A 19,919-nucleotide genomic window follows, 5' to 3' on the forward strand; every position below is an offset into this window, starting at 1 on the left:
ATAGAAGTACGACAGCCGAGCACGGACGGAAAAATGTTTAGAAATGTCATTCGAGGTAATTGATACGACGACGCCCGTTTCGAATCGAATTTGCAGTCCTCAAGGCGACTTCCTCCACGGGGGAATTAAAAGTTCAGCCGATATCATTCTCAGCAGGCGAGCGCACAAAGCTTGTTCTCCATTCACTCCTCGTCGACAATCAATTTTTATTTACGATAAATCGGACCGTTAAATCCGTCCAGATTCAACAAAGAAAATTATAACTTTTGATAAAAGGTAAATATTAATCGATAGAAAAAAGAGTATTTAATGTACCAATTAAATGTAACCGGGATTAATAAAGTGTTAATTATCGTTAAAACCAAAATTAGATCACCTCTCAAATTACCTCTTCAAATACTATAAGGACTGTAATAAAGGCCGCATGAAAATTTGAAAAAGGTACGTCCGGACAAATAGATCTGCTGGTTTCTCTCTGATTTCCCTTTTCTTTTTCCTGGCGCTCGGTTCGTTTACCTCGTTGGTCAAATTACGCGACGGCAAACCCGCACGGTGGATCCGAAATGGGAAACCGTTTCCGGGCCCGCTAAAAGAGGGAACGACGAAGAGTGCGAGAGAGAGGAGAAAACGGGGAACCAGCGAGAGAGTCGTTTTAAGATGGCAACCGCCTCAATTGCGAAAATTAACCTCTAACGAGAAATCTCAACCTCGAAGCAAACTGGGAAAGAGGCGGTTTCTTAGGGAGGATCGAGTTGACGGAAAGTTTTTCGCTTTGCGTACAATTTTCGCGGAGATAACGAACGAAAACGCAGGAGAGTTCCCAGTACTTTACCAATGTTTATCTTCTCAATAGTAAAACAATGTGTACATAGATCGCTTATAATCTTACGCGGTTACCAAATATTTGTGTTTAAAACTTGATATTTTAAATTTTTTTTTCAAAATATCTTCAAGATACTTTCGCGACTCATTGCTCTATTTTTTTCAGAAGCTGCAAAAGAATTCCACCTGCGAAGAATTAAAAGAAAATATATGAAATGATTGATCTTTTTATTTCTTAGAATTTTACTTTTTTAAGAATTAAATCTCTCGCGGAAACATAATTTTCTCTGCTCTAATGTCTACGATTATCAGTAGGTGTTCTTCAAGATTAGCTCGCCGCTTATTGGACCGCCGGAATAACTGTGCGATAATGTACAAGCGTGTGGAAATCTCGGCACGAAATTAGTTTGTACGCGGGGAAATTTATCACAGCCAACCCCCATCGCGCGCGTATCGCAGTATAATGTAAATATTATCGTGAGCTTGCGCGGATCGTTACACAGCTCGTTTGCAGTAAGAAACTACGAAGGCGCGAAGAACGCGGCGAGACAGGCCACGTCCATTCGCCCCGATCTTCATTCGAGCGGTGAAAATCCTCGTCGCTTTAAATATTCGTCAGCACGCTAATGGACAGGGTATTATCCTTCCTCGCGTCAAGCCTTTCCTCGCGCGTTTTTTTTCAACATTCCTCGGTTCGCAGCAGAGTATTGTCGATAAACTCACGCTGAATATAATCGTTCGCGTAATATTGTTACACAATAATTTAAAAAGTAGAAAACTATCTCGACGAACTCAATCGAGGACGTTGTTATTATCGCTTCGCTATTTGTTACGCAAACTGTGGCATATTGATTGCAATAACGAATCCGAATACATGATTTTTTTTCTATAATATTATCGAGAAGGGAATTCGTTGGGAGGGGAGGGGGGGGGGCGACACTCGCGCAAAAGCTCACATAGCTTGCAGCCGACAGTTTCTCTCTCTCCTTTTCGCTTATTAGATAAAATTGTGTGTGCATGTTCAAGGGGATATCCCGTAATTCCTTTCTCCACGGGCAATGTTAACGAGACTTTCTGTCACGCGAAGGTTGCCGTCCACGCTATACCACTAGGACAATTATCGCGAAACAAAAGCGCGCTTGTCCCTCTCTCGACGATGGCCTTTACCGCGACCATGAAGGATAATCGAGTTAATCGTCCTGACCCGTCCCGACACCTTCACCTGTCGCGCCGGCGACGGCGCCTCCGATATCGAAAAATCTGACAAACATCCGATAGCGACGAAGCTGAAATTGGCGTCAACCGGCGAAAATCAAACGTTTGGAAAAAAATCACCTATATGAATATTTTTCGTAATAATTTTTTTAAAAGTCCTGTTTCTAAGTGGCTCGTCACGAATTAAAGTAGCGGGTAGCAACAGACCACAATTTTCATTTTGAAACATTTTCTTGTGGAAGATTCATTAATTCTTTTAAGTATCCAGTTTTAATTATACAGCTGTTCACCGTGTGTTTGAGACAGCGCTCCGTACGTAACGCGCGGGAATTAAATGCACTGTTTTTTCATTTTTAAGGCTGGCAAACAATGCAGATGTAATTGTTTGCGAAACGACATTTCGCGGAATCTGCGCGGAGCTCACAGCACGCGAGCAACACTCGCGGGATAAACAGAGGAAGAGAATACGGGGCTTGCAGTTTCATTGACGATATTTGGCTACCTTAAGGAGTGAGCGTCGCGCGGATTAAGTAGCGAGAGGGATTAAGTAACACGATTAGGGATCAAGCGTATCTCTCGCGGCGTGCCCGCGTGACTTAACTCGAATCGCGCGTCTCGAAATCACGAGAGGGGCGCGTTTTTCGCGGAAAATTGATTCGCTCGGGTAAAGAGAGGCGAGTTACGTCGAGGAAGTTATACCGAAAGCCTATCGATTCCGTCATGGCAAAGCCTGAGGGAGAGAGAACGTGAAAGGGAGAAAGCGAGAGGCATAGAGTGAAAAAGAGAGGAGGAGGAGGAGGGAGAGAGAAAGAGAGGCATCGAATATTCGAAAAATGCTCGTCTGCGGATACGTTCGACGGGAGCGAGAAGGGCTGCTGGGCGATCTACAGGGTGAAGAGGAGTACGCGCGTGTGTATGTGTGCGTGTGTGTGTGTGCGTGTGTGTGTGGATTGACGGTGGAGTGGGTCAACGGCCGGAAAGCACAAAACCGATGCTGGAAATAATGCACACCCCGTCGTCGCGCCACTCCGCTCCGCGCGCGGAAAAATCGCAACATGGCTGTCGCGTCACATGCACTTTTCACTCTTCTTTTTTTGCACGCCGACGATTCCCCGGACGATTGATTGACGGATCATACCAGTCGGCGCACGTGTCCCATCGTTATCGTGTAATATTCCGCGGCTCGGCTCGACCCGACCCGGCGCGGCGCGGCGCAACGCTTTCGATGCGTCACACACGGAAATTCCGCGGGGAAGGTCCGACAGAGACGTTCGAAAAATTGACAGCCCGACCGCGTGGCTGTTGATCGTTTAATCCGGTTTTCCGCTTGCTTAAAACGCGCGCGTGGAAGCGACGCGTCTTCCGTAAGCACGAAAATCTCGATCGATTTTTGACGCGCAAACTGCGTCGAGAACAGCGATTCGTCGTATAGAAAGAAAACCGGAAAAACCTGCAATAATTTTTCTAAACTATCGAGGATACTTTATAATATCAGTTAAAAATTATCAAAATTAAAAAACCGCAGGCTTCTTAGTTTAATTCTTTTTTTTTTTTGTTAATCAATGGCAAAAAATTTGACTGTGAAATGAACTATAAAAAACAAAACAACCAAACGTTTTAGTTTTAATAGCTTGTGCAACAAAAATGATCATATTTTACTGCAGTTTTTGGTAAATAACTTTTAAACAAGTGGATCTAAATAAATTGTTGCACGATTGTTTATTAGTTTTTTTATTTATATATCATCGGCTAAATTCGAGAATCTCCTAACTCCATTTTTTACGAAATAAATATCTCAATTTCATAAAAAATGGAATTAGAAGGTTTTTTCAATTTAGCCGACGATATGTAAAAAATTTGATTTAATTTATAATACTACCTCGTGAAATTTGCAAATATACTCTACGAAAACGCGATTGTACATAAAAAAAGTCAAGATTGAATAAAAAATTCAATAACTTTTAAACTAATAAAAGAATTGCGCTTGAATTATGCACCAAGGTACTCCAAATATAATAATAAAATAATCTATAAAGTTTTTCTATTTTTAATAATGCTTTGAGACGTGACATACGTACATAAATCCTTAACATATTCGACATGTTCTAAATATATTTTATCTGTACTTTTTAATTTTACTTTTCACGTACGAAGGACGTGATTCTCGATGCAGCTCGTACGCCAAGCTAAGTTATCATTTGGGAATCATGATCAATCACGAAATATACGCGTCTCCCGCTTGGCACCTCGACGAAAGGAATCAGCGAACGGACAAAAACATTTATCCTCGCGGTAGATTTCGCCGGCGGAGCGGAGCAGCCAGTCCGTGAGCTTCCGACGCCTCATTGTGATTCCGCGAACGTTTGATACCGCATTATCTTTTCTTTGTATGCCTCGGCGACGTCTGCGTTTTCCCGTCTGCCTTTGACAGTCATCTTGATCATCTTTTTCTGGATTCTCTCGCTTCTCCCCTTTCCTCCCGTACACGCGTCACCGGTAAGCGGCTGAGGCGTCTTTTCAGCGGGACTTTTCCGCGATTTAGCAACGCGAAAAGGTGGAAACGGTCGGAAACCGTCGGAGAAAGTGCGAGCGAGAAGAGGCAGAGTGGCTCGACGGAGGGGAAGAGGGATCGATCACGGCGATCCAATAAAAAGTAATGGTTCGAAAAGCCCGGGGCTCGGGCGGGAAGTCACCCCTGACACCTTTTAAGCCCCGCGAACGAACGGGTTCGTCGTCGCTCGTTCTTCTCGCCTTACCGGCGCGCGCGCGCGCGCGCGCGAACCCTCTTAGCGTAAACTCGATGCGACGGCACGTTCAGCCGCGCGCGACACGAAAATTAAGCGGCGTTTGGCCGTAATTTCCACGGATGAAAAATTAACAGCGAGAGGAGGCGCGCAATAATCTACGTAAGCCCGTTGATCGAATGTCGGAAGTATCGCTTTCTTCGGAATGGAGGAGATAGAAATATGAAATTGAGACCGAACTGAGCATCGGTAGAAAAGTTCATATTCTCTATCGTGATAAAAGTCTAAAGTATAAAATATCATCTCTCATTCAGACTGCCTCGCGACTTTTATGTCATATTTCAAGGAGTAAGGAGAGATTTCTCGTTGTTGAAGAAATTTATTCTTACACATCTTATTTCGAAATTAAACTTTTCTCTTAATTCCACGTGTTACCTTTCATTATTCCTGAATTATAATTGTCCGAAATAAAATTCATAATACGACTCGAGATCTAGAGTCAAGGTAATTTCTTCTTTAAGTGAATATGAGCATGCAGAATGATTCCAGGAGGGAATGGGAGTCCAGGAGTCTCGCGTATCTCCGGATCTGATTTTTTCCGCGCGTCGGTTCCCGAAAGGGTTTTTCACCCTCCTTGTCTTTCTCTAACCTCTTTACATCTCCCCGTCGAAGACTAGAGCCGCGGAGATCGCCCATTACAGCTGAAGAGATAATTAAAAAGCCAGGCGCACAGGAGAGATATTAAAGTATCAGAGAAAGAAGGAAGGAGAGAGAGAGAGAGATAGAGAGTGGCTAAGGCCCTTATCAACGAGCCGTTATCACTCAACGACCATGTTGAGACTGACTCTTTGCTTCACTTATTCTCTCTTTCTCTCTCGTGCCTCTTCTGATCTGCTTCCTTTAGTTGACCTCTTCTCTCTTGGCAGTCGGCATGCACTTGGTGTTGCATCGGTTCCCTCACAAGTGGCCGCTCTCATTGCACCTTGCGTTTTAATTTTATTGACGTTTCCTTTTTTCCCCCTTTTTTTTCCTTTTCTCGCATCGCACAGAAATCTACAGCACGGTGTCAGAGGAAGGAACAGAGATTCAAGTTAGCTAGCACGTGTTATTATCTCCGCCTCACCTAACGCGATTGGTTGAATTGCCTTAAGCAGACCGGAAGTGCGCTTCACACATCTCATCGTCCAGTAGAAATCGCGCGCGTATAAAGAGATATCCGTACCAGGATATCTTATATATAATAATATACGACATTTGTTTCTAAAGGGTAAGCATAAAGTTGTGCAACGTACATGTCATTAGCGTGACACTAAATAAATCATTATCAAGATCCTTCTTGTATAGCTAAAAGGGGTCGCCAGCTAAAAAGGTCGGGAAGTGCTGATTAAGACGAAAAGGTGGACCATGAGAAAGACGAGAGAGAGAGAGAGAGAGAGAGTCAGGGGGTGGCAACAACTGGTGAGGAAAGAGCCCGGGTGTGACGTCACACGGCACCACTCGACATCTTATTTCCTACGTGTCCCCCGCTATGATACGACGGGTAATCTACAAAGGGAAAACGAGCCCCGTCCCTTCTCTCAGAAAAGCGCAGGGCTGTCCGGGAAAGAGTCCAGGAACACACGGCGTTACCGACGTGTCACGTGACGGCGATTGCTCGTGATAAGGGCGCGGAGTCGCGCCGGTTGAGGTTCGAGGAGCGAGGGTTCGATTAACGTCGCGGACTGCCCGATAATTGCCTCGCCCACGTGTGGGCGCCGATATTTCGAGCATTTCTCGTCGACCTGCCATTCGTGGAAAATGCACGTTTGATTAATGATATTATTTGCGGAAGGAGAGGGGACGAGGCACGGACGATCGAGGTCATTCCGGAAGAATTATTTTCCGGACGTTCTCTAAGCGTAAAACGAGTTCACATGCTTGTTTAGAGAGAGAGAGAGAGAGAGAGAGGGGGGGGGGAAACATGTTTCATTCCATATGGATTAACGAAGCTAACAATGGGCTAATGAAGAGGAGCTTCGGTAATAATAATTTACTCGCGTGTTTTCCACGCGATTGTCTCTTGGACGAATCACTGCGCGGTTTGGCCGCATCGATGCGTGAAACGTGCAACACGCGCGAACGACGATTAGCGCTGTCACCGCGCTCGTGGGACGCGCCGGATGCATTAATATTCTTGAAGGAATAGTGACGTTTCTCCCCCCACGCGTAGGCAGCGTTCCACTTTATTCAGGTGATAGTGACGAATTAGTTTAGCAATGGCCCGCTATATTAATTCCCTCGCGCGTAATATCGTGACACGCAGGATCCAATTAGTCGAGGTTGCCCGGGTGATTTTTTCTCCCTCCTCTCGCCTCCTTTTTTTTCTTTTTTTTTTGTCGTAATTGCACATTTGCCATGCGAACGCATTTGTTTGTCAAACGAGTCGAATTCCGTAAACGCTTTTCGGTCGGGCCGAGGAAAAGAATGTTCGACGTGAAATAAATGGACTCTCTGTGCGTGTGTGTTTTTCGTTAAAACAAAAATGTGAATTGCGTACGGGCGGCATGCAATACGCTAAACGAAATTAACTCGAATATCATTTTTCTACCGTGGTCATAAAGCGCGCTCTGTCGCTAAATAAAATGGACAAAATCGACGAAACGTAATTCACGTAAATTCGTGTAATTTTAATGGCTGAGCCATTGCGCGAGCTTTTTCCGCCACCTTAATCAGGAAATGTTGAATGTAATTATCTACTTTTCCTTTCTTTTTTTACATTATTTTTACATTACGCTGTACGCAATTACAAGTCCACGTACATTGTCTCTTGAATATTATTATTCTTTATTTTGCTCAACTAATAATTTGCGAGTATAAAGATGATAATACGTTGATAAATAATACATATATACATAATGCATAATAAATGCTATTAATTGTCTACAGTAAGAAGAATAAAACCCTTAAATATTTCACGAGCCGTATGACTCGTGCGGTATATAAACCGCTCAAGGTCTTCGGCATCGTTGGCGGTGCCCTATCGGTGTAATGACATGTTGGCTGCGCCTTTCACACCGGCACGACCGTTCATTTAGAAACCAATGGAAAGATTGGGCGCAATTGTCTCGTCCTGTATCGAGTCGCATATGATGCTACTGACCCTACGGTGGCATTAATTCTCGTCTTCTCGTGTCGCAATCGATTCTTTACGAGGACCGTTTACAGCGGAAGTACGAGTGTTGCTATTTATCGTGTCGCATTGTACGTCGAAAAATCCTAATTACCGTTAGGAAGAAACCAAGATATTTTTTAAAAGAAGTATATTATGTCTTTTTTTTTCGTGAGTTTCTCTTTTAACGCGTTGAATTTTTTACATATTTGCAGTCTTTCTTTTTTCATCCGAGAATATTATACGTTAACGCGGGAATTTTGATACCGGCAAAAATCGTTTAAATCGAGGACGACCCGAATTAACAATTATCATTAAACTCTTGTGCTCAATTCGTTACAACGAATGTCATATGCCCGCACCTGCCCACAAAAATGGAAATTATTCAACCGGTATTAAAATCGCCGTTCTCCATTACGGTCATTTAAACCGGTATATTTATCTGTCACTATAAATGGCGTGCTAGCAATTCCATTAGCAAAATTGTGATATCGGCTTTTCATGACCGGAAATATGTAGCGCCAATTTTTAGTAGACATGAGGACAAATCGACTCGAAATTCGAAAAGGCATTTAATCGGGAAAGGAACAACTGTATTATCGCAATTGGAGGTAACAGTCAGATATAACGAAAAGACAGTGTTATTTCGTCGAAATTAAAAATTTCGGTGGTGAAATATCGAATTTAAAGGTCGAAAAATTACGAGATGTTTCACACCTCGAATATTTCATTATTAATCTGCAACTAACGCGTTACTTTCCATACACTTTTATATTAATATCGCGGACCTAGCCAACTCCCGCCCTTGTCGCTCCCGCGGGGCATCATTTTTCCCAATGTAGATAGGCATTTCCGGAAAAATAAGATGACGCCGCGCGAAACTTGTTCCGCGGAATATCGCGCGAAAATATCGACGCGAACAACAAAATCAACCTTTTCACCTCCGAGCTATCGCTCGCTCGAGCTCTATCGCCATTTTCCGTCGTTCGCAACTCCTCGCGCGTCACAGAACCAATATTCGCGGCGAAACGTCGCAAATTAGGCGGAGCATAGTCGCGAAAAATTACCATACAAATGGCGCCGACTATCGAAACTTGTTGGACACGCGATGCACCCATCGTCGCGCGATATTGCCGTAGCGCGCGTCGCGCGGAAGTTTGATCCACTTCAGTCGCGATGCTCTCGTCGCGGAAGCGTTACTTTCCCCCGGTGGAGGGAGGAAAAGGGGTGGAAGGGGGGAGGCTGCGGAGATGGTTGCAAATATATGGCGTTTACAAGTCGTCTTCGTTCGAACGTTCCGAGCGTTCCTCGAATACATATTGCCTGCTGGCGGTAGCAGCGCAATTAACATCACTCGGGGCTCAAACCCTTCGCCCAACTGGCGGCAAGAGGGGGCGAAGACGACGGGGGAGGCTCGGGAGAGAGAGTAATAGTTTTCCCAGTCAGCCGTTCTAACCCCCGCGCTTCTCCCCCTCTCCGCTTCTCTTTCACGTCCCCCACCTTTTCCCGGTGTTTCTCCCCGTACCCCGTTTTTCGACGGTCGCCTTACTCCAGCTCGTATGTATTTATCTCTATCCATCTTGGCTAAGTTGGTCTACATATTTTGTCGAGAGAAAGCGGTTAAAATGAGCAATCTCTCCCTCCTTAACGTTTCGACAATAAGAAATGGGGGAATTGAGTTCTAATTACTTCGGCCTTCGGAAAATTCAACGGCGAATCTTTAGACGAAACGGTGTTAATAAAAAGAACTACCGTAATCTTTTAAGCCTCGTATATCTAAAGAAAAAATCAAGGATTATGCCGTTAACGTTTGTTGCTGAGAATTTCGAATGACGTGCAGAATGTGCGAAAAAAATGTCATTTTTCTCCTTATATTTTTCGAGCCTATATTTCCTTGTGATTCAAACCCTCTCTGGTCGCTCTACCATAATATGCCTACTTTTACCCATACCGCTCCTTTTGACACTCATAAACCTGTCTTACTGTCGTCGCACAGTTGTCTTGCCGACTCTAGCCATGTGTTTCCTTCTTCTTTTTTCCAGTCTTTCTTCTTGTCTACTGCGAGTCGTATCTTCTCATTTATTTTCTCCGGAGTCCTATCTTCCTTTTCTCCTAGTATTTTCCATTCTCTTGCTTTGCATCCCTCAGATCGTAACTTCTCTTTCGCTTTCCACTGGTCTTTTTTTCCTCTCTCTCTCTCTCTTTCTCTTTCTTTCTCTCTCTTTCTCTCTCTTGGTCCACCCCATGTATCGTAGCTCTTCATTCACCCCTCGTCGCTTTTTCTCTCCTTTGCTCTTTCGCTTCAACCTTCTGTCCGCCGTTGATCCGTTCTCTTTCCTCTCGATGGTCGTCATGGTAACCACTTCCGTGGTCTCTATCTATTTCCGTCTTCGTCTGTCGCGGCCACTCCATCTTCATGTCCATCCGTTCCGAAAACATTGACTTTACCATGGCGATTGTCAAATGATCGGTGATCCAAGGACGACTAAGGATCTGCGAGGTTCTTCCACGTGATTACTCAAAAAAATTTTGTTAGAAAGAGAAATGTGAAAGGACGAACGTTGGGTACAAGTATCGTTTACTAGTAACGGCTCGTTGCAGCACAGATTTGCATTTATATTACACAAGACACAGGAAAGTAACAACGACAAAATTGAGATTGCGAAAGCCTCGAAACTATTTCTTCCGCTTCTTATACAATTTAGAAGAAAAGAAGCCTCCAATTAGTATAATATATTTATATGTGTACACAAAACACTATTTATCAAAAGATTAATTTAAATCGTAGTAGAAAATTCATTTATTTTTACTCTCCCTCTATGCAAGTGCGATAAATAGACGTGAGAGAGCTTCCATTTTCGAGATGTTGTGTAGGTGTAACGTGAAGCTAAATAATAATTACCAGCTATTGCCTCGGGAAGAGAGAAAGACAATGCCGAGTAATTTTGTATGAGTTCGCCCCGTGGAGAGAATGAGAGTCGCTGCGACGACAACCGTAGAAGATATTCTCGATAGAACTTTGATCCTTATCATGCAACTTTGATGTAGACAATCGCGCTTTGAAATGCCTCGTTAGCCGTCCCGTATATCGATGTCGCGAGTCGTGGTACTCGTAGTGACGGTTTGCCGGGATCTTTCTCGCATAATACCCGAGTCTCGGGTAAACTTCCATCCTAGAGCAGCAGCCAGATATCTCAAAGCTAAATTTCCCAACGAGCTCGTAACCGGGGTGCTTACCGCATTTAACGGCCACTTATTTCGCGTCCACATCCGTGTATTACACCTTGTCGCACATATGACGTTATCATATTCATGAAAATATGGAATTATAAACGTCCATGGTAAGGGTAAAGGAGAGAAAGAGTGAAATTACTACTTGAAAACTTGAATTGACACACGCTTTTCAAGCTTAACTCCCAATAATTCCATAATATCTAACGTGGCAACTTTAAGCCACGGTTTACATTCTCCCTGAGGAAATTCGACCGCGAGTTTATTAAGGAAGACGATCTTCCTGGGTTCCGTGTTCAGCTATTCTCAAAGCGATGTAAGGCGATTTTTCATCGAAACCTGACTTTTCTTCGTTCCTCATTATGATTCCGCCGCGCAAACCGCCGTTCTCACTTTGTCACTGTCTAATAAAGCTTTTTGCTTTCTTGGCAGATTCACGGCGGCGCCGTGGTCTTAAGTAAACTTGACCCGAACCGTCCGTTAATGGATTCGGGAACACTCCTGGGTCCATTCGAGTATGCAAAGCGACGAGAGCGAGGAGAGAGGGGCGGGAAGGGAGTAAACAGAACCATTCTGGCGATAACGAAACCATTGGTCGACTTTAAACGATCAGATACACTTTAGTTAATGAGATTATTTGACATCGTCGGAGTCACCGGGTTCCCTCCTCTCGCCAACAAACTTCGAGAAAAGTTTCGGTCCATTCGGAAATTTTCACGATGCACTTTCGACCGCGAACCATAAAGGGACGTACACCTATGAACCTCGAGACTGGAATACTTTCTACTTCTATTTTATAACGATCAACAGCTTAAACGTCAGCTATCGGATTATAATGAACCAGCTTGGTGCTGTCTACAATTTGTAATTTTGGATTTGAAATTAAATATCAATGTTCACGCCTACTATATTGTTCCTCTACTTCTCACTTCATAGGGTGCAACGCTTAGTCTTAGGAACGAGACTAGAATTCGTTAGATTTTTTAGATGTATCAATATATTTTCATATTATTCATAATCTCTTATGAATAATGTGGAAAATTATTAACAGATTAGATAATAAAGAAAAAAAATTGTTGCAATTATTATAATTTAATTATAATTTATAGTCATTTTTTAGTAAAAGAATAGTTATATTTACTGTAATTGTGATTGCATTTACTATCTAAAAATGTTTATTTTATTTTTACCAATCATATTTTAATAATATTTTACTATATTAATATTCGAAATTATTATAATGAAATTTTGCCTCTGTTGGTAGAACTATAAGGTTATCATTATTACTATGATATAATAACAATAGAAATGAAGTTCCTAACTATAATTATTCTATCATGCAATTATTATGTAATTGTAGCAAAATGTTAAACATGTTCTTAGTATATTAATATTGTGTATTCTATTTGTTACATCATAATTCTAATGAATTTATGTATGGTATGTATATCTTATAAGTATGTGTACTTAAAACATATACGTTTAAAATTAGACTTATACGTATTATTACACATGTTTTTCTGTTCATAATTCTATGTATTAAGAATAATAGCATCTTTATTATATTAACAATAATACATTTTAAAATTAAAAACTTTTAACGTTCTCGGACGACTTTTATTCCTGAAAACAAGCATCGCACGTTACGAGAAAACAGCTATGAAATACGGAGTTGGAAATGATAACAGTCACGAACGTTATTTCAATTTCAAGTCTAAAACTACAAATCCTGCATAGCACTGGATTATCTCGATGGGTGAACAAACACCGATCGACAAAATCGTCGATTATTCCCCGGTTACTATCGCATTCGACATGGATTTATGAGTTTCTCGAGTGCCGTTGAATATATACCTCGATTGCTATAGTTAAACGGAAGCACACGAATTACGTATTAATTTGTAAATTAAAGGAAACTTTACGGCTATAACGAAGTTGCCTGCCCTGGTGGTATTGCCGGCTGTTTATCAATTTTAATTAAGTCGTTCTCTTACGTAAGTAGTTTCGCGTTTTCCTGCACGCGCCGGCGCGCGGACTACGGCGAGGCCGTATTATTCTTAAGTGCCACGCCGGTAGAACACCAGCTAAGTCTTTTCGTAGCGAAGCACTTCTTTGCGCCACTAGTATTAGTACCTTTAACAGTATTGCTTACGGCGCGGTATTGTTAATTGCATTTCCAATGAGGATGCCGCCGTCGCGGGCTACGAACGGTATAAATAAAAAGTGATGTAACAGCTTGACACAGTTTTTAGTTTAAAGGGATTTTACGCCGACCTAGATTTTTCGCAACAATCGATTCTTATTGTGTCCTTTGTATTTGTAGCTTAATTTTATGTAGACGAAAAATCATAATTTTTATACTAGAAAAACTTTCAATTACAAAATATAATCTCGCTGTATATATTCTATATTCTTGGCCTTTTCTAATTTTATTATTTCTTATTCCAGTGACGTGTCCTGTTTCCAGTAATATTCCCAGAAAATGAAATAACCTAATCGAAGAAATGTGGAATCAGTTATCAAGAGGGAAATTGCTTGCTGGTATGTAAACAATTTATCTCTGCATAAAAATTAATTAACGAAATTATATACCGCGCCAACGCTACAATTTGCGAAGATTTTATTAATGTCCATTTCTACTTTCAATGTAGATTAACCTTAATCTCGGTTTAATTTACTCATTATCTTTTTATTCTTTCAAAAATTAGAAAATAATAAATAATAATTTAAACCGAGATTAAAATTAATCTCTTAATCTTATTCTACTTGGTGGAAATGGATATAAGTCAGTCGCGTTTTGGGTTTCATATTTATTTGACCGTGCGGATCATAACTTTCGGGTCAACGGGGGTCCCAATGTTCACACGATGTTTCACGTGTCCCGTGGCTAATTTACATACTCGGACCGGGCGCACTCGATCCTGGATCGAGCTAATATCCGGGCGGTAAGTCGGCGCATTAATTGCATTAATTCCCAAAAGTAGCTGGCGCGACCTGGCCACGTCGATCCGATCGGCAATGGCCGACAACTGCATATATCGTGCGAGCGATAATGCGCACGAGGAAGAGCGAGGTTCACTGGCGACTCGATGAACAAAGATAGGGTCAAGCCGACGTGGGAGTGAAACGTCTGGTCGCAGTAGTGCATTTACATTTGTAATAGAAATCGTCCGGGTCGTACCGCCTAATCCGCTCGCGCGGCCTGCAAGAGTTCGGTTAAGCTGAGTGCTGATCGAACGAGGCAGACGCAAACTGTTTATTACACGTAACTGTATGAACGTGGCAAGAAGATCAAATTCGGAATACTTTAAAAAACTTTTAAGGCGAAATAAATTTTACTCTAATCACACATACGTTGAAGACTAATTTAGATAAATTTTTATACAACTTTATTTTTCAATCTCTTATACACTGAAAGAAAAAAATAGTTACAGTCATCATAATATCACTCATTTATAATCATTTTTAACCCAGCTATATTTTTATAGTTATTTAGTATAAATTATAGTTTGTTTAAACTATATTAAAGTTCTCACAATTATAATATTGATTTATACAACTTAAGAGAGTTCCGCTGCTAAATCAAAATGAACAGATTTTTATGAAACTTCGTAGAGAAGTTTAAATTAGTAGTATAAATTGACTATTGAAATTTCAGAAAGCTGAACTAGCTAGTTACTTAGATATTAAGTATTTTATTTACATGGACTTTTATAAGAATTTTCATGATTTTTGGGTTTTTACCGCCGTATTAAAGTAGAAGTAATAAACAGATGTTAGTGAAACTTTACAACAATATATCTTAGCTATCCAGAAAAGTAAAGTTAAATTTTTGAAACGATACATTTGCTCGTTTGAGTGAAATAATTAATAGGATAAAAAAAGTTCACAATAATCGAAGCAGTACAGCACGTAAGTGTGGTAAATGTGTACTAGTGATATAATATGAATTTCAAATTATTGCATTTAATTATCTAAGAGTATAACAGTGAAGAATGTTTATTTTCAATTAAAAACAAATTATTATTAGTAATAAAGGTAGTACTTTATAGACAAATTTTTTCTTATATTCCCTATTATTAACTTTAGATTATATATAACAAAAAAGGGGCAACAAAATGGTTATTTGAGTTTTTTTTTTTACTTGAACCCTTGTGCCACTTGTGCTGGGTCTGAGGAACTCCATAAGATATGGTAACCAAAATAGAAATATAGATTTTAATATAAGTTGTACCGTAAAAAATTACTATAAACATCCACTATAAACATACAATTATTTTACTATGCAATTCTAGTAACAAACATTACACATTTTTTTCTCAGTGTATTTGAGAAGAAATATCTTTTATCTAATATTGATTTTATTTAACCTTTTTCTTCATTTCGAGATAAAATTTTTCTGAAAAGATTTTCGTTCATTAAAATGGATCTATATGATTCTATATACAAAAGTTCTCTCCAGCAGTGTTGCATGTTTACGCTGTAATATCCGGGATTATGGGGATATGAAGAAATCGGCATTGTAATTCTTGTGGTGCTTTTACTCTTTATATCTCCCAAGTAAACAGGATAAATCCATGCGATGAAGCGAAGAAAAAAGCAGCGCAAGCAAAGTGAGCCAATTAAAATTGTGGTTTAGCGTACAGCGTCATGTTTTATCACCCCGCAAACAAAACGTATAAATATTTATTTTTGATGTAATTAAATTTTGCTATAGAAATGCATGCACGCGGATGAGGCAACGTCACTGTATGATACATATTTCTGTAATTGAACGTCACCAATTAACGGTGGCTATTATTCATACTTAATCTTGAATTATCCCTGTTTGAAAACTGTCTTTTTTTTTTCTTGTGTGCAAACCATTTTTGCGACGTTGCCCCGTCAGTGGAAAATCAATAGTCTTTACAAAACGACTAGCTGTGAAACGAATGATACAATTGGAATTTGTAGTTCGACAGTTTTATAATTCGTTAGTAACCGTGCGCACAAAAGAGGCAAAGAATTCGTTTCGCTCACACGACAAACGCGTTTCCCATTTTGAAACTTTTAAAACAACACACTACACGAAGTTGAAGTATGCGCAGGAAATATTCCGTAAACTTTTCTAAAGCGTTAACCTAAAATGTTGGATGAATGAATAAATAAATAAATGTGACGAGGGGCAAGATTACCGCCACTTTACATTTGAAAACGCTGCGTTTTAAAATAACAAAAAATTATTTAAAAGTAAATAATTAAAGTGTTTTTTATTTCTACGAAAATAATTTAAAATTTTTAAATGTTTTTAATCTACAAAAATTTTACGAGTTATGTTTGTAATAATGTTTGTATTACAGAATTTTTAATTTTCGATAGTATTATTTGGAAAATTTATGAATTCGATTTTTGTAGCTGCATAAAAACTTTTACAGCCTTATTTGTTTATTCCGATTATTTTACAAAGCTAGACCATAAAAAATTCACGATTGCGATTTATAGTTCGATTATATTCTTTCTCCGAATTTTTTTTCTTTCTGACGATTATTACAAGATACCTGCCTAGAATTAATAAAAAAGATTAATATTAAGTACGCGCAGGAAGACAAGCTCGTCGTTTCCCATCCATTTATAAAACACTTCCGGGCGGATTATAATTTCAAATAAGTCTTGCAAGACAGAGAAAGACTTAGAAGGAACCACCTCGGTTCATTTTAAAAGAAGAAATCGCTACTCCACATTAAGGATCTTTTCGTGCGTCCACAGGAAGAAAGAATACGGCCGCGACATAATATCGCATTCGAATACAATAGACTGCTTATTAGCATTTCGCACCGGACCCCTGTCACCTTTGACCCTTTCCGAGCAAACCGCTTCCACATATGCAGATATACGAAGCTTCAAAAAGTTTCGTCTATCCCCACGCGTCCTCCTCCGAAACTTTTAGCTTTCGCACCTGGTTTGAATCGTTTCTCCTTCTTTTCTTCTCAAAATGAGAGAGAACTTGAATTGGCAAACGAATATCTTGAAAGCGCTGAACTCAGCTAAAAGTTTCTATACAGGTTATTCCAATGCTCATCGTACATTCTTCTTAACCGTAAGTTTTTAGCCAATATAGATTAAATGTTTCCTTTGCAAAAAGTTCTCTGGAACGTTGTTGTGTCGCGTAATAACTTTCTTGAATCTTTTTAAATTATACATTTCCATGTAACCAAGCCTTAAAGGGAATTTCTTAAAGTAAAGTTTACTTAAAGTCAACTGAGAAAGTCAAATATCAGACGCGAAGCTTCAAATACCTCTCCGCTGTTATACTTCTTACGGAATATCTCTTAATAGTTATGCATCTTTGTGCTCAATCTTCCCTTCAATTATCTCTCTTGTAACTAAGGTCTGCAGGATTTTAATCTGAACGCAAATTAACCGAATAGCCGGGAAGTAACGAAAATCGTAGGTGAGATTTATTCCGTACGGATCCGGTAGACTCCACTTCTACAATAAAAAAAAGTATCCGGCTTGAAGATAAAAACTAGAATAGAAGAAAAAAAAAACAGAAAAGCGCCGAAGAGCGCCAGCCTTCCTGGCCAGGTTCTTCTCGTCTGCCAAGAGCATGTAGCAAAAAAAGCTACAACGCTGTTACGGGCGTGTATGCACGTCGGGTAAGAAAGGAGGAAAATCCCTATCGCTTCTTCTTCTTCTTCTTTCTTCGTTCCAAGAGAAAAGACCGGGTACGCATCCTGGAAGCGTGTCCGCATCGCTACGCATCTAAGTGAATCCGAGAAGAGAAAGCCCACGGGCCCGCGACACCCTTGTCCCCTTTTTTTTTCCCCCCGTCGACGGAAGAGAACCGCTAGAAAAAAGCGCCCCGAAACCGGTCCAGGTGGAGGAATGCGTGTACGCGCGCGCGCGCTTTCGTAAATCGGCGAAAGGTGAACACCTGGTCGTCTACACGTCGTCCCCGCGTGTCGTCCACCGCGCCGAGATTTAATGGAATTGAAGATTACCGCGGCAAGTTCTTGCCCATTGTCGCAGGCAGACGTCGTTAGCCGTTTTCGGCACGTTACCGGGGGCACAGCCACCTTTATGGGTTTTTCGGTCAACTCCGTAATTTCAGCTCGCGAAATGATCGTTATCCTTTTCCTGCCGTTGTACCTTAATACGATTCCGCCCGTTTTTTCGGCTCTCGCCGCGGCAAAATGCCGTTGCTCGTCGAGAATTAATAAGAACTCAATTAGGGTAATTGTGACACTGAAGTATTTTTCGACGACGGAGCATTTAATCATTCTAAAATTGTTGATAGCGGTAAAATTATTTATCGAGTAAATTTTAATTCAATCAAAAGTGATGGTATTATATAATCCGGAAATCGCTAATACGGATTGAAATATGGTGCCAAACGAGATTTTATGCCGCATATTAATTCTTCGTTTGCATTAATATTCGCTATGCATCGCGTAAATAAAAATTGAACGAAATTTTCTTACGGATCGCTAGATTCAACGCCAAATGCACTGTCGAAGACAGGTCGAAATAAACTGCGCAATATTCCATGCAAATCGCCGGGTTGCCCGACGACTTATCGGTAAGATTCACCATTCCCAATTTGTACCCCGCGGAACCAATAGAACGACAAAGGACCATCAAGAGCTCTAGGACTCTCTTCCGGATAAATCGATTCCTCCTACTTTTCCGTTCAACAGTGACTCGTTTCCACCTACCGGAGGTTGTTGTCGTCGTCGTCGTCGTCGTCGTTGTCGGTTACCTTTTCTCTTGCTCTCTCGCACCGAGACAAATTAACGCCCCGATTATTCTTCTTTTGCCTACGTCGACAACAACCTGCATCACGCCAAAACCACTCGCCTTTCCCGGGTCCCGGTAATTAACATAATTCGCGATAAAGAGAAAAAAAACTCCCGCGGTGCGACGTCGAGAAGCGGTGAGAATTGCGGAGAAATCGCGGGCAGACAGAAGCAAAAGGAGGACGTAAGAGTGGAAGCTCCAAAACAAGAGGACTCTTCGAGGCTTATCCATGCATTCGAAGCGGTTGCGCATGTTTGATGATATCTCCGTATTTTTCGCCTTTTTTATCTTCGAAAGAAAGATGGAGGAAAAAGGCGCTTTTCATTAATTAATACTTATTAGTCAGGCCCACTTTTAGCTACGTAATAAGCACGTATCTATAATATCTACTAATAAGATGTACAGAAAAATAATATGGATACACGGCGCAATAAGGATAAAATAAATCGCGGTCTGTAGAAATTGAAAGAAAATGGAAAAACGCAACGCGTTAAAAAAAAAAGAGGTACGATCCATATAAACGGTAATATTCCATCAGTATACGCATTTCGAGTCTTATCTAATGACCACTTTCAGCTGCGCGATAAGTAACGCCTCGTTCATCTCGATAAATATATATACGTGAACTAGATCGAGATAAAGCTGAGTGCCGTTGCGGTAAATAGCGAACGAGCTCGATAATAATTTACTTACTGAATTTCATCGGTGAAATTCAGCGATATATCAGCGTACCAAATTTTTACACCTAACAAAATTTTATTGATAAAAACTTTTAAAAAAAAAGTTATAAAATATGGCACACGCGTGATAAATTGCTAATAAATCAACGATTTATACGTCAACAGAATTCAACTTTAATATCGAACAATAATAAAATTAACGGTACAATGATCAATTGCATAGAGATGCGATCTCGAAACTGAACCAGATAAAAAAAAGCATCGAGGAAAACTCAAATGTTGAAAGGACAAACTCGCAAATGA

The 19,919-nt window shown here is 40.7% G+C and overlaps 1 protein-coding gene across 13 annotated transcripts in view; it reads left to right on the forward strand.

The window, feature by feature from the left end:
* LOC105839910 (serine proteinase stubble) overlaps window positions 1–19,919 on the forward strand; it is a 117,998-nt gene that overhangs the window by 56,252 nt on the left and 41,827 nt on the right. For 11 of the 13 annotated variants that reach the window (XR_004962369.1, XR_004962370.1, XR_004962371.1 and 8 more), the window contains one exon: window positions 13,609–13,701. The gene's annotated coding sequence lies outside the window, so the exon portion shown is untranslated. Of the gene's footprint in view, window positions 1–13,608; window positions 13,702–14,141; window positions 14,979–19,919 lie in introns of those variants that run through there. The other 2 variants (XR_004962374.1, XR_004962376.1) reach the window with 2 other exon arrangements.

Source organism: Monomorium pharaonis, chromosome 2 (genome assembly GCF_013373865.1).
Source record: "Monomorium pharaonis isolate MP-MQ-018 chromosome 2, ASM1337386v2, whole genome shotgun sequence".
Taxonomy (NCBI): Eukaryota; Metazoa; Arthropoda; class Insecta; order Hymenoptera; family Formicidae; genus Monomorium; species Monomorium pharaonis.